Source organism: Lycorma delicatula, chromosome 6 (assembly GCF_047948215.1).
Source record: "Lycorma delicatula isolate Av1 chromosome 6, ASM4794821v1, whole genome shotgun sequence".
NCBI lineage: Eukaryota > Metazoa > Arthropoda > Insecta > Hemiptera > Fulgoridae > Lycorma > Lycorma delicatula.
The window spans coordinates 120269673-120282881 of record NC_134460.1 but is presented as its reverse complement, the minus strand read 5'-3'; positions in this window follow the sequence as shown (position 1 = coordinate 120282881).

Here is a 13209-nt window from a genome sequence, read left to right as displayed (position 1 = left end):
GACAACTTTCCCAGAAAGTTGTGTTGCTTTATTCTTATTGCTTTGTTCTGTGTTAAGTCTGTCAATGAAGAATTTTTTAAACTAAAGTTCAGCATTTATGAACCTTTGACCACAAAACGTCGAGTATTATAAAAAATCTAGGAGCACATAATTATTTGAAAAATTAATAGAAAGCTTTATTTCGAAAAGTCCTTATTGGTTCTTAATTAATATAATTTTTCTTATTCAATGTTTTAGTTCAGTATTATGTGCTATGATAATTCTTATATTTTAACTAGATGAAAAAGTTCTAGCTATTTTGGTAACCAACAAAATTTTGTACTCTACTTTTTTTTATGTTGTTCTTATTACTTTATTGTTGGTACTTTCATTCAAGTCATCAATCATCATTTATCTTGTTTCTACTGCAAAACAAACAAAAAATCATATATCTTTACCTGGTAGTCGATATTTATATTACTTACTCTTCCTTGTTTCGATTGCTGTAGTTTTTCTGGTTTGATACATTCAATTTTGTTCTGTTCTTTAAAAAAATAAATATTTTCACTTCGAATGTTAATTATAAGATTTATCTTTAATATCTCTGTCTTCTAAACAATTTTTACAGTACCTCATGTGTCAATAACTAAATATTCTATGACTCATCTAGAAATTCTTTCTGGATATCACTTCAACAAATAATTTCCTTATTTCCTTTATCCTTTATCAAAAAATTAAAACGGCAGATCTTGTTCACCTAATTTATCATTGATTTTTATAAATTATATTTCCGTACTTTCAAATCAATTACAAAATATTTCAGCAGAATTTTTGTTTTTGAACGGTACGTATATGCTTTAATCAACTTATCAACTTCTACAAAAACATATCCGCCTATTCATACAAAAGATTTTGTTCTTCTTAACACATTTTTATGTTACTTTACTTTTAAATTACATCTACCTTTCGTTTGTATTTTACAAATATTCACAATTTGAAATTTTGTCTGTTACCTTTTATTGATACTTATTTTATAAAACCAAATACATCCCTAACATAAAAAAATCCCGTTAAACTGTTGATAGTTTTATGGGTTATTCATTCAAGCTACATATTTTTCGGATAAGGTGAAGTTGAGCCTATAGTTATTTTTGACTAATGAAGGAAAATCTGTAAATTTTCCATACGGTCACCTTTAGTATTCTTCGATTTACGAAACATTCGTTGATCAATAATATACTTCTATTGTAGGTAAAAATGGTTAAAATTTCGAGTAATTTTGACTAGTTTTGGACGCTTACTATCTGAAAAAATCCTTTACTATATTTCAGAAGAACTAGTTTGTCTTTTGTTGCTGTTCCTTGTAGTTGTACCATACTCCTTTTCATCTTCCTCCTCTATTCCTTATGTAATATTTTTTATTTCCCATTGAGGTTCTGTAAGCATACGATGAATCCTGACTGTTCTACGTTGAGGCTTCTGGAATTACCTCTTCAACTAGATCTCGAGATTTTATATCCATTATACAGCCATAGACTGGAAAAGAAACTGTGTTTACAAAAAAAAAAAAAGATGTATTTGTTAAGGATTATTATAAAAAAAGGTGCAACTATAAGGAACTGCAACCAAAAACAAACATTATATTTTCAACAAACAGTTCATTATTGAATTCAATATACGGAGTGTTCCAGGACGTATTCGCCGAACTTCAGGACACCAAAATGAGCAAAATTCTTCATGTCGACATAAGGCCTATTTTTTTTTTGTTTTCCTTCTGGACGCCATTTTGTAATTTTCAACAAAATAAACGGGTAAACGTACTTTAATTAAATTTGGCAATTCTAAGACTAGAGTCTTATTATACAAATATAAAAAAATATGAAAACGTAACCTTTACAAATATTTTTGCCTGTTTTTATTTCCTCTAATAAATGCAATAAAAGTTATAAATAATAAATACTAATAGTAAATTTATAAAAATTATCAGCTTGCACTACGTTCCGCCAGCGTAATGCCAGGTTAATTGTCTGCAATAACTAGATTAATATTCAACGGATTTTTACAAATAAGGTGTCACTTTATCCAAAATAAAATGCTTAATAAATTTTTTAATAAATAAAAATTTGATCAAACAAATAATTACAAAAATATTGCATATAATAAAATTAAGATGGCCTTAAAAAATTTTTTGAGGGTGACGTTTTCAAAATACGTAGGCTGACACTATTATTTTGTAGGCTGACACTAGTCTTATATTGACCAAATTCAATTAAAGTAGGTTTACCCGTTCTCGAGAATAATTTTTTTGTTGAAAATCATAAAATGTTGACCAGAAGGAAAACATAACAAAATAGGGCTGAATCAGTACCTGAAATTCGGTGAAAACCTCCTGGAACACTCTGTACACGTGTGTATGTCTACGAACAATTTTGTCTCGGATTCTGATTTATTATTTCGGATTCGGATTAAGTATCTTTAGAGGATTACAAAAATACACGAATGGCCACGATCGGTGGTGGCGTACTCTTCAAAATGGCTGCCAAAATTAAAATTTTGTAATTACGCAATAAAGATGTAAGAGATCAAGTTGGTTCAAACGGAATACTGTTAGGTTTACTAAAATGTAAAAAATATATAAATATAGATTTTTTAAATCAAATTTAACACCCCAAAATGGCGGAAAAACTTACTTTTTAAGAATTAAAAAAAATAAATGTGTATGCCATAAAACATCCAAAACACTTGATAGATAAATTATATTAACTTAGGTTATTTACCGTAAATAGAAAAGTTAGAGGTAATAACTTTGTTAGAAATGAATTATTAATAGTGAGAAGAAGAAGAATAATAATAATAAGAAGAATGTTCGTTCAGGAAAGTCTTACTAAACTATTCATTGATAACTGGTTATTAATAAAATACAATATAAATAAAACATTTTAATTCAAAGATAGTTTCTTCAATAAGCTCATACCATCTAAATATCTTTAATATTAGATCATATAATTTTATTTATTTATGTTTTATTATTCAACTGATTTCGTAATTTTAAGCATTGTGGATATTTATTTTTATGTATAAATTTATCAACGGGACAAATAAAATATGAAATTTATGATCCATTATACATAGAATCGGATACTCAACGATACAAGTTTTCTTATTAATAAATGAGAAAAAATAATTTGAAATCATAAATTAAAAAAATTAAAAATAAAACATTATTTAATATTTACTTCCTTGTACGAAGTAAAGGAAGTATTATGATCGCGAAAAATTTCGATTTTCAGATTTCAACGGAAATATCCATTTTCACCATCCTTGAATCCATTTGACTAGTTTCAGCGTGACGTCTGTACGTATATATCTCGCATAACTCAAAAACGATTAGCCATAGGATGTTGAAATTTTGGATGAAGGATTATTGTTACATCTAGTTGTGCAGATCTTCTTTTGATTGGAATCGACGGGAGCAAAAGTGTCCAAAAAAGTCCAAAATCCAAAAAGTTTGCATTTTGGACTTTTTCTTAACAGGAGTAATAAGTACGCATTGAGAGCTTTTCAACGATTTATCATAAGTAGGACTTATTTTCATTGGTTCCAGAGTTTTAGCCAAATAAAATTTTAATTAATGAAATATTTGGGTCATACAAGAGGTAGACACATCCACACATTAATTTAAATATATTGATTTATTAATAATTATTAACCTATTATTGTAAAAAAAAAAGTTTACAATAAATAACAATTCAACAATAACAATAAAATTAAAAAAAATACAAAAAATATCACGAGTAACTACATAAAATTTTATGCACTTTTCATTTTAAAAAGATGTGTATATGTAATTTAATAGGCGTAAAAGGAAGTCATGTAGTGCCCACATCAGATTTTTTTCTTTAAATAACTATTTATATAACAAGAGAATCGAACATATGACTTTTGAACAATCCAAAACTATCTGCCCTAATATTCGTCCATCCATTCATTTAGGTTTAAAATAAAAGTTTTTAGATTATAAAAATAAAATTAGCAAAGTTAAAATTACTTTTATAAATGTTGTGTAATTATTATTATTACTATATGAAAAGAAAAGAGATTTATTTTCCTTTTTACGTTGCATTAACCCTACTAAAAGGTTAACGTTAATAAAGAGTTAAATGACTTTATGTTTTATTTATTATTAATGTTACATTATGGATGAGGGTGAGGGATATTTTAAAAGTATTTTATATTTTGAGTAATAATAATTAATTTAAACGAATAGTTTTGCGCGCGTTGATATGGTTGTTAAGGAAAGGATACCGTAAGGTAAATGTATGAAGCAGGACGGAAATTAGGGATGGGAATGGAGGAAGGGGGACTGACAAGGTTGCGTGCAGTTCGGTACTAGTGATAACGCCCTTATCGCGACCTTTTTCAATTTTTTATGAGGGCTTTTAAGAAGGTCGCTCTTTTAACTTTAACGTCACCAACGCATAGTATAATAGTAAAAGTATTACTAAGTCAAGTCAGAATCGTGTAGAATTTGCTATGTGACACACACACACACACGTACAATAAAACATGACAAAAGAAAGAAGAAACTCTTTGAAGAATCACGTGCCCTTTAACTAGAAAAAGTATATCCGCTCTATTATTCCACTATGGATGTAACTTTTGTGCACCTCCAGTACGTACGCATTATCCACGTTGCTTGCACATACTCAGAAGCAATTTACTATGAGCTCGCACTTGGTGAAAACTGAAAGAATAGTAGATAAGTTTCGTACTTTTTAAAAATATTTAGTGAAAAAAGTTATGTCGTTAATAAGATTTTTTGTAGCTCAATACTTATGGATGGGAGAGAGATTCTTTTAGATCTCATAGTAAGTGTAATTATAATATAAAAATTATTCTTGAACTGAATAAGATCAACTTTAAAAAATAAATAAATTTTAAACTAATTTATTTCTATTATTATTATTATCCTTCTTCTTCTTCTTCTTCTTCTCCTTCTTTGATCCCTATCTAGCGTTTGGATTGGATCGACTCCTAACCCCATACGTTGCTGTGGGAGCCAATGGTTGTCCGATTTCATTAACAAGACGCTTTCAAGCATGACGATCCACGACCGTTGTTCTGGACTAATTGGCCAGAAAAATTGATCGCAGTGATGGCGGATATCCTCATTTCGGATGTGATTGCGAAGTGAGACTCCGATGATTTGGCGTAGGCATCCATTTGGAACCCTTCAAGTTTTCTCAGGACTGTCTTAAGTAGTATTCACGTTTCTCCTCCATACAATAAAATTGGTAGCATTAGGGTCCGAAAAAGACGAACTCGGGTCTACATCAAGATGTTGCTTTGTTTTCACAAGCACCACTTCAGGGAATCAAATGCTGAGGTTGTTTGACCAATTCGACTGTGAATTTCCGCCGTTGTTGCTACTATCTTCTCCTGGACCAGTGAACCCAATTATTTGAATTCTTGCACTTGTTTAATTTGCACACCATCCAATCGGACGATGGCACATGAGCCGTCTGTTGTTAGTATATGTGTCTTATCATTAGCATTTAATTTCAGGCCGTAAAATTTGGCAATGCGGGAAATATCATAGAGAATACCCGTGCCCTCCGTACCACTCTCGATGTACACGACACAGTCATCGACAAACATCAGTTCAGTGAGAATGCCATCCTACCAAAACTGAATTCCTTTTCTGCCATGGAAACCTCATCGCATTATGGAGTCAACTACGATGTTTTACTAATTTCTATTAGTAAAACGTTCAAATCTAGTTATTTCTCGCTTGGTAAAAAAAAGTATTAATATTTTTAGGATGAATATTTTTACATATATTTTTTAACATAGATAAACGTTAAAAAAATTAAATTATTTTTTAACTGAAAAACACACACACAATGCGTAGCACTATTTGAAGTAACGAAGACGTTAAAAAAATTACTATTATACAAACAGTTTCACCAAATATAAAAAAAGGAAGTATTAAAACGTCACAAAAAAGATTATTAATATTTCTTGTAAATTTTAAAGATTAATTAATTTATTTAGTTTCAAAAATGAAATATATATTTCTGTTACAGACTACTGAAGTTTTTAATAAATTAAGTTTTTCTGGGAAGTAGGCAGTCATCATTTCAAATATAATACATCGTTAACTTTGCAACTCATTTAATTTACCGTAAAAAATTTACAAAAATTGTTTATAATTTTCCTTTGTCTAGCAGAATACTTAACTTAGAATTTAAAAAAAACTGTATGAATTTTAATTAACGAAATTTGTACCTATCAAGTAATAAGAATTTAGTAACTTTAGTTTGTGATGTTGTATCGTAGGTTTTAAGTTAAACATTTAACAATCTTATTAGTTTAATGTTTTTAATCCATTGATCTAAACGGTGGAAACATTTTTGTATTTGTATAAAGTTCTATAATCATTAATTAGCTGATTATTGCTTTCATTATTTCCTTCTAGTTTATCAGGATTTTATTAAATTATTATTTATGGAATAAATATTAATTTAAAAGTCATAATAACCATAAAAGTCAGTGCACCACAAGAAGATATCGGACTTACTACCGCATATAAAGCAGTAAGAAAAGAATTTAACTTTTTTCCTACAAAGTAATATAACCTACAGATCATCCCAAAAGATTATTGTCAATAGTTTAATCGTTTTATTGAGCAAAAATCCGCAGGTATCCTCGACATTACGTTTTTAACAGATGAAGCGTGATAAAGTGACAAAATACACGACTGTGGTCAACAATTAACCTCCCATGAATTGCATGAACAATCTTTACACGAAGCGAAAATTGGAATCTGGATCGGTGTGAATAGAACGCGTATTTGGATTCAATATTTTTTTTTTTGTAAATAGTGATCGTTATTGTGCTGTTATAATAAACTTCATTAGTCCGTTAACAGAAGTGGAAATCAGTCACCGTTAGTTCCAACAAGATGGAACCACAGAGCACACAGCTAACAGGTTAATGTTGTTTTTTTTTTTTAGGAAATGTCTTTGGTGAAGGAATTATTTCAAGGGGGTTGCGGCCTGCATGATCGGCCAATCTCACTCCCCCACATTACTTTCTATGAGGGTAGCGAAACAAGCAGTGTATCCCAACACACCACGCACGATTGATGAACGAAAAACTGCAATTACGGTATACGTACGAGACTTCTACTACATTACCTGGTTAAAGTATTTGAAAATAAATTGAAACGTGTGCAATATTGTATTGATGGAGGAGGTCATTTTCAACATCTTTTTTAAAATATTCCAGTTATTGTAAAAACCGTTTCTATAAAAAATAAATGAAATAAAAGTACGAAGTAATAATTAAGAAAGTATAAAGTTAATAAAATATAAAAAGTCTGAAATGGGCACCTCATGAATTCCTTGTACGCCTATTAAATTACATATTCACATTTTTAGGTAGATTTCACAAGAAAGCTATTCTAATGGGTACAGTGTTTCAACTTCTGGAAAATTTCAACATATCTTCGCGTTTCACATTCCCCAGACCCCAAGACTATCGTTAGTTAAAAAGTATATATACATCATATATATATATATTTTCGAAAAAACAAAATATCGTTATAACTTTCTTATTAAGTAAAATGTCGAATTCGTTTAAGGTTCCTACTATTCTTTGGATAAGGGTCTAAAACTTAACTAAATGAAGTTTTTGATATCACCAACCATTGGCCCACGCGGTGGATAAAATGGGATTTCAAAGACAAAAAATCATACCCCTTAATAGGCAAGTAAAAAATCGGTTTAAAGTGACGTTAATCCTCTAAAGATTACCTAAAACTTTTGTCTGGAACATTTTTTGATATGACCAAACATTATGGGAAGGGATGACCAACATTTTGCTGGAATTATAAGATGGGGCTTATGTATGCTAAACATGTGAAACATTTTTTGACATGCAACCATTTTCGTATTGAGTAAATTTGAAGTTTTTCTTAACTTAAAAGTGGAAATCTTTTTTATCCTCTACTTAGCAGCGGTGAAATCTATCTCCGCCTTCCGGCGTGCCGAAAGGGATTTTTTTTTAATGAAAAGTACGTAAAATTTTATTTCATTAATAACTTCAGACATTTGTTCAATTTTTTTTATTATTATTGAATTATTATTTATCGTAAAAATGAATTTACAATCAGAGATTAATAAATCAATATATTTAAATTAAAAAAAGGTTAAAAAAAGAGATGAAGTTTGATTCGAACCGATGTGCCGACCCTTCTAAGATCCAAATATTTCATTAATTAAAATCTCATTTAGATATAACTCTGGAACCGATGAAAATAAGTACCACATATGATATATACCTTGAAAACTTCTCAATGAGAGCTTATTACTGCAGTTACGAAAATTCAAAAACCAAAACTATTTGGATTTTGGGCTTTTTTGAACACTTTTGGCCCCTTCTATTGCAATCAAAAGGAGATCTACACAACTAGATGTTACAACAATCCTGTATCAAAAATTTCAACATCCTACGGCTAATCGTTTTTGAGTTATGCGAGATACATACATACGTACGTACGTACAGACGTCACGTCGAAATTAGTCAAAATGGATTCAGGGATGGTCAAAATGGATATTTCGTTGAAATCTGAAAACTCAAATTTTTCGCGATCATAATATTTCTTTGTACAAGGAAAAAAAATATATTACAATATTCGACAAATTATTTACTACATCTTTTCACAAAAAATAATTTCATTTATCCGTGAATAATTTAATGAATAAATAGAATGCATATATACTGTACTTAATAGTCAAAACAACTAAAAACAGACTAATGTAAGTGTTTATCTACACATTCTCCTGGTTCAGATAAGTAAAAATTTAGCCTTACCTTTAAAATATACAGTACCTCCAAAGAGGTCCAACAACAAAAACATAATAAAAATAAGAGAAAACAAGAAGTAGTTAGAAAACAAGAGAAAATAGTTAGAAAATAAAAAGGTAGTTAAAAAAATTGGTTAGGAATATTAAACAAATGTTTTACTATATGAAAGAAACAAAAATTTGAATGAATGAAAAGTAGTTACAAATAACGTCCCACCTAATACTATAAACGTTCCACTACTTTAAAAAATAACATAAACACCTATAATAATAATAATAACATAAACATTTATAAAAGATTTATTTGGAATGAATTTAGAAAGAGAAACCAATACTGAAATAAGTAAAAGACCTTTTTACAGAAAATTTGGGTCATCTTGTTGCAAATACAGCGGATATAAACTATAGTGAAATATTTTAATAATTCATTTCAATCAATTGATTGTAATGAAAAATTGATTTATCTTCAAATTTAACTTTATTTTTCTCACCTTTTTAACAGTTTTGCTAATGATCTTCAGCTATTATTTATCATTTTTACATTTAATCATTTTATTTATCAGTTAATAATACATAGAATGGCTTAGTAAGTAAGTAATTGAGAATAAGAAAATGACTCAAAGATTTGTCGGTAAAAATATGCAGTTCTGGCTACCGACGACTTCGGGCTTTCTGGACAAGTGTTAGTACAAAACGTTATTAAGTATTAATAACATCATCAGCCAGTATATATGAGTATAAAAAATACCGTTTATTTGTTATAAATATTGACAGAAATATTATTTACTGGAAATTTTTTTCTGCTGATTAGAAGTGTATGAACTTCCTAAGAGAAATTGAATTAAAGAAAAATGATTATTCTACCCTTTCAGTAAAATTTTCAAAAAACAAGATTAGTGGCGACCGTATCATCCCACTCTTTTGATCAATTGTAACCAAACTAAATAGCATCAATAATTTATACACAAAAATCATCGTGCCAAATTTCCATCCAAATCTATCTACCCAGTACGAAGACATAAATTTAAAAAAAACACAGAAATTTGTATAATTATGTGCGTATATAAGTCTTTCTAGAATTTTTTCATGCTAAAATTGTGTTGTTTTTTTTTTGGAGGTTATCAATCATCAAGATTCAAGAAAACCACTGCATATAAAATTCGACCCAATAGCATACTGTCTTTTATAATAGGTAGTCTTAAAAGTATTGAGTCTTTTGGGCACTAGATAGCGTTAGCGTATTCTGGCAAAACTCGATGAAGGTCAGCATGTAAGCAGTCATGACATTACCATTGACCTAAACATCCATCACCCAACAGCATTAAACCGTTTCGAGAAAGCTGGATATAAAAAGAAGCTCGAAGTTTGGGTGCTGCATGAAAAATTTACTTGATCAAAATCTCTACTGAAAGGTAAGGAAATCGAGACATTTTTAAAGCGGTTGATCGCGAATGATGAAAAGTGTATAATCCCAAATTTGGGGAAAATATTGTGGTCGAAGCGAGGAGAAGCTCCGCGGTCTGTGGCAAGGGACACGCTGACGTCCAGAAGGGTTATGCTGTTTGTATGGTGGAATTAGAAGGGCATCGCGCTTCACGAGCGCTGCCGCCACGCAGAACGATAAACTAAAACTCTTACTGTCAACGATTAGCGTGTGTGTACAACTAGCAATTTAAAAAACAGCCTGAACTTGTCAATAGAAAGGGTGTCGTATACCGCGCTGACAAACATATTTAACGACCCGTCAGAGATTGAGAGAATTTGACTGGGAGGTTTTAATCCATCCTCTGCATAGGCCGGACTTGGCACCGTTAGACTATCATTTGTTTCGGCCTCTGTAGAACTCCCTGAATGGTGTTAAATTAGTTTCAAATGTCACAATTTTTTAACCACATACCACAGTAGTTCTACAGTGACAGGATTATGGTGTTGTTAATCTTAACAATTTTTATTAACAATTGTTAATCTTAAGAATAATCTTAAATGTGTTCTCAATTTTGGTCTCCAAAGGCGCATACTTTTTAAACAATCTATATATATATATATATATATATATATATATATATATATATATATGTTATGTAATTATAACTGTATAACTAGAGAAATTAAAAATGAAATCTAATCCAAAAAATACAATGAAATTGTAAACCATACGGTAAGTCTCGCAGGTGTCATTTCTTCCATTCAAAAAACAAAGATTTCTGTAATATGATATCAAAAAAGGTAAGACACTACATTTCTGTTATTAATTTAGAATTCTGTTTAAAAAATATGCATGTTAAACATATGTAATGGATAATAGATATACAATAATAGATAATAAACAAAACATAATAATAATAGATAATAAACAAAACCTGCCCGATTTCATTTATTAAACAACGAATAATCATAAGAATTGTATTATTTCTGTAAATGTGATATGTATTACATATAAATGAAATCGGGCCAGTAAGAGTTTTGTAACTATTTTTTTTTTTTTTTTTTTGCTTATATGAAACGCTTAAACATTGTTTATTATCTATTATTGTATATCTTTTTTCTATTACATATATTTAAAATGTTTTTTTTTTTTTTTAAAGAATATTCCACATAAATAAATAACAGATTTTTATAATAGAAATGTATTGTTTTACCTTTGACGATATCAGTAAAATTTTGTTAAAAACAGTTTTATCTATATTACAGAAATTTTTGTTTTTGAGCGGAAGAAATGATATCTGCGAGACTTACCATACGGTTTACAATTTCATAGTAATTTTTTTGGGTATTACTGCGTTTTGTTAGATTAATCTTTTACTTTTTTTTATGAATTACTAATGTTATCTTTTGGATTTATTATTAAAATTTACTGCCTTACAACAAACAAATTGAATATTACTGTAAATTTTTTTGTTGATACTCATATCATTCATTTTATACCACATTTTTACTTTTTTAGTAAAACTAGTTCATTTACGAACCGAAAATCCGTGATCTAATATTGCACTTGTGTATTTTTTAAGTGTAACCCTCGAGTTGTACCGCTAAATTCGATTTTAATAATCGAATTTATTTCTGTTTTATTTATTCCTTTTTTAGTAAAAGTATAATCTCTTGCAAACTAATACTTTGATTTTTTTTTTAAAGAAGAGATGGGAATTAAAAAGTTGTTTTATTTCAGTACTTTCATTTATATAACAGCATTCATTATTAAAACAAGCTGTAGTATAAATTCTTTTAAATTTTATTATTTCAAGAGTCCCGCGGTTCTTCAAATGAAAAAAAAAAACGTTGTCTAACAAAATTCGAGATATTTTTTGAAATTATTCTTTATTACAAATCTAATTGAATTTAATATATTGTTTCGCGATTATTTTTTCCCCCATTTTCGTTTCACTGTTAGGTTAGAACTGTAAACGGAGTTGGTTGACTTCGTCGCCTCTTACCGACGAAGTTCTGACGAACCCCGTAATTTTACAAGATAAACATTTATAAAAAAAATTTTTATTTAATTACTTTAAAAAAAATTCTTTAATTAAAACTTCTTCAGTAATATTACTTACCTTAGTTATTGTCACAAAAATTCTTGAATTATGAATGTTTACGTAGCCTTTATTGGTAATCCTTTCAAACAAAAAAAAGGAAAACAAATAATTCAAATTTAAGATATATCGCAATTTATCAAATAGAAACATTTACTTTTACAGTTAAAAATCTTGTTTTACATTACGGTAGATAATAAGAGGAAAAAACATTTTCTTTTTTTTAGATTGTACAATTGTTGATGAAATATGTGAAGTGGGCATTTAATGTTTTGAAATACATATAACGTATAACTAACTTTCTTGACAGTATGGAAATACATAACTGCGAAATATGGAATACCTCTAGTTTTATTCTATTATATAACCCTAAACTGTAAGCTTTATCCAGCTGGGTTAAGTAATTGTTTATCCATGTAAATGTGAATAAAGTTTGATATGTATGAGTATGTTTGGGTGTACACATCGACACATAGTATATGTGTATAGGTGCGTTTTAGAAGAGTTGTATCCATCTAGGCTAAATATTTTTCAACAATTTCATACAATGAGCAATACGCAAACTTCTGAATTAGATGTTCTTGTATATATATTTTTGAATAGGTTTTGATTTTTTACATGTAATTTCATTAATAAAATTCATCATCATATTACATAATTTGATATTTTTATAAAAATATTTATTTCCTTTCAAATAATGTAAATGAAAATGTTTATTGAAAGTATTTATTTTTTTTTTTTAAATTAACCTTTTATTCTGTCTCTTACTCCATCTGAATGCTCCTTGAATTAAAAATTTTTCAAAAGAAGAGTTGGTTTTGATTTTAGGAATA